The sequence below is a fragment of the Medicago sativa genome, chromosome 2 (genome assembly GCF_051527215.1).
Source record: "Medicago sativa cultivar Bolivia chromosome 2, Bolivia_mono, whole genome shotgun sequence".
In the NCBI taxonomy this organism is placed as follows: domain Eukaryota; kingdom Viridiplantae; phylum Streptophyta; class Magnoliopsida; order Fabales; family Fabaceae; genus Medicago; species Medicago sativa.
This window is the reverse complement of record NC_140750.1, coordinates 57,078,230-57,081,451: the sequence shown is the minus strand read 5'-3', so window position 1 is coordinate 57,081,451 and position 3,222 is coordinate 57,078,230. Positions and strand designations below refer to the sequence as shown.

Here is a 3,222-nt window from a genome sequence, read left to right as displayed (position 1 = left end):
CGGTTTTTTAGGTTTTCAAAAATTTTCTGGATTTTCTTGAAACGAAACCCTAATCTACCTCATCTTCTTTGTTGATCATGGATTTGAATTCAATTTTCGCAAATAAACGGTGAATCTTCATGAATTGCACTTTTAGGGTTTCGTTTCGACTCTTTCGAATCTTTTCGAATTTCCACTTCAATTCACCGTTTATCTTCAGTTTAGAACCTTCGATGATGATTACAAACTAAAACGAGAAGGATTTGCGTGCTTACTTGAGTTTGATTTGGAGATTCGAACAAGATTCTTCAGAAACCTTGAATCCTGGATGTATTCTTGATGCTTCTGGTAATTCTGCAAAGAAACTGAAAATAAATCAGTTCTTGACCCTCTTCTTCTTCACTGATCGAACTCAACCTTCGATTTCTTCGTCTTCTCCACTATGATCGTGTGGATTTGCTGCTTTGGTGGCAAATTCACACTGGAATTGCAGTGTTTCAAGTTCGATGATGAAGATTCAGTGATGAATCTCTGAGAACTTCATTGAATTCACTTCAATTCTTCATTCTGGTGAAGCTAGGGTTCATCAATGTTCTTCGTGTTCTTGTTATTTCTGGCTTTTTGATCGTAACTGAATAGAGAGAAAAAGAGGAATTCTGTTTCTGTGTGTTTGATGTGTTGGCAAATTGTGAATGGTAGCCCCTCTGTGCATTGATGACTTGGTCCCTTATATAGGCTGCCATGTGGCCTTGGTGGCCAATGGTAGCTTGCCACCTGTCTGGACTTGACCCTTGCTGAGTCTGGGACTTGGGGGGTCTTTCTGCAATTGTTGAAAATTTCATGGACCATTCTGTAATTCTAAAAAAGGACTGGACTGCAGGTAAAAGGACCAAAAAAAAAAAACTGGACACAAAAAGGACTTAAATGTAATTGACCAGAAAAGCAAAAGTTTGACCTAACAAGGAAAAAGGACTAAAGTGCAATTTTAGAAGTTTAAAGGACTGAAATGCAATTTTTAACAGTTTTAGGGACTAAAATAAAAATAAAAATAGAATTGGAATAAAATTGGTAACTTGGAAAAAACGTAAAGTGAAACGATTAAAATTGACAAAACGGACTAAAATGAACCAATGACTTAAATGAGGTACTTTAAAGTAACCTCTCTCTGTCAAAATTTCGTGTGAAATGACCAACATGCCCCTGGGGCTAAAACGACTAAAAAATGACTCAGATGCAATTTTAAAATGGATTTTTAACAAGGAATTGAAGCAAAGACTCATACAAGCAAAATTAAAAGACTCAGAGACAATTTTAAGAGTTTAAACAGAGTTTGGACATATGAAAAGACCAAAATGCCCCTAGGGGCAAAACTGACTCAAAATGACTTCAAATGCAATTTTTGAAATGGATTTTGACATAGAATGGAACAGAGACTTATTCAAATTCCTTGAAAGGACTCAAACAAATTTTTAAAAAAACTGAAAGGAATTTTGACATAGGAAATAACTAAAATACCCTTACATGTGAATTTTGCAAATAACATTGAAATAAAATGCAGAGAAAAATGCAATTGATCAGAGTCATATCAAATGGCTTGAAATGCAAGAAAAGAAGGATTGGGTTGGTATTTTTAGGTCCAAAATGAGGGTATAACAGAGTTATATAAGAAAAATACATTTTTGATGTATCCAAATAAAAATATATATAACGATAACTGTTTATTTTATTTGTCATTTTACGTTCTAACACAGGGTCATCTTAAATAATATAGAAATTCTTTTATAATCTTAAAAATTAACCTCTAATAAAAACATTTAGTTAAACTGTATATGTTAAACCGGATGACTTGGTATATAAATTTTTAAAAATAAAAACTTATAAAAGTAAAAAAAAAATTGTAAAATATTGTTGTAACGTACTTACGATATTTTTAACATAAGATAAGTATTATTTTTTTATAAAAAGAAATTTACATACTTTTTTTATTTCTATTATTTTTCTATAAATTTTATGTACCACCATTAAAGATTATTATATAACTTTATAAAACATTAGATGGAAATTTGCTTTTTATTCGAATAGACTTGTACCGAGTGTGTGAATCTAGTTGTTTAATTTGGGAATGTTATAAACTAAATTTGTTTGGGTCAAAAGTTATAAACTAAAACTTTGACAGTGGAATTAATGATTAATTTCATTTCACATATGTTAATTACACATTTATCATGGTAATGATTAATTAAAAATATTTTTTTGACTCGATCATAGTCTGCATTACTCCAGAATACAAGAAAATTTTTCCCACTTGTATCTATATATAGACACACACACTTGCTCATATCATACAACATTGTGCAGCCAATTTCAAGTTAAGCAAAATGAGAAATCAAAAGATCATTTTTCTCGCTCTTCTCTCACTCTTCTTGATGCTTCTAGGGTATATAAAACATTTTTCTCTATTTTTTTTACTACAATATGCTATCTTTAATCCTATTCTTAGTGTTTTTATCTTTGATTTATCTATAAATTTACTTTGGTGCAGTGCAAATGGTAAGGCAACGGGTGAAAAATGCAAAATTCAACAACCATGCGGCATGAAAAATTGCATGGCACAGTGTCAGGGATTATGTGATGCAAGTGGAGCGTATTCAGCTTATTGTGATCCTCCTAATGGAGTTTGCAAATGCCTTAACTGGAGGACTGGTGTCTCCAATTCTCTGTCATAGTTTAATTTTTATGTAAATATCCATGTTGAGGAATAAATTACAGAGGTGATATGTACTCAATAACGGTCCTGATGAAAAATAAATGATTTCTTACGATAAAACTCAGATGGTTTGTTTTCATTGAAGAAGCCAAATAAATAATATATTAAAAATTGGTTCAAGTACAAGATGTGTCAAAGAATAAAAAAAATTACAAAAGTTTATGATACAAACTAGACGCACCACCAACTAATCTAGATCTTAGAATAACCAAGACAAGTTGGTAGGTTAATCCACAACAAATTAAAATCAGAAGTAAAATCCACCTTCTTAGTCTTTTGCCACCACCAAACAAGATATTTAATTTTGTCTATCTACTGCATCTTGCATCCTAGACAATATCTTTTCTCCAAAGATACGATAGTTTTTTCTTTCCAAATAAGTCAAGCTACATGCCAACCAAATAAACTGAAAGCAATGACTAATCTCTTTATGGAGCAAATGAGAACCATGAGGTCGAAGCTTATCCACAAAATGA

General features: G+C 31.6%; 1 long non-coding RNA gene across 1 annotated transcript; it reads left to right on the top strand.

Annotated features, from left to right (window-relative positions):
- The first annotated feature begins 2,336 nt into the window (after positions 1 to 2,336).
- LOC146949218 (uncharacterized) lies at positions 2,337 to 2,866 on the top strand. Its single transcript, XR_015025388.1, has 2 exons — positions 2,337 to 2,416; positions 2,522 to 2,866. It is a non-coding gene; the product is annotated as an uncharacterized LOC146949218 (long non-coding RNA).
- Positions 2,867 to 3,222: the final 356 nt, after the last annotated feature.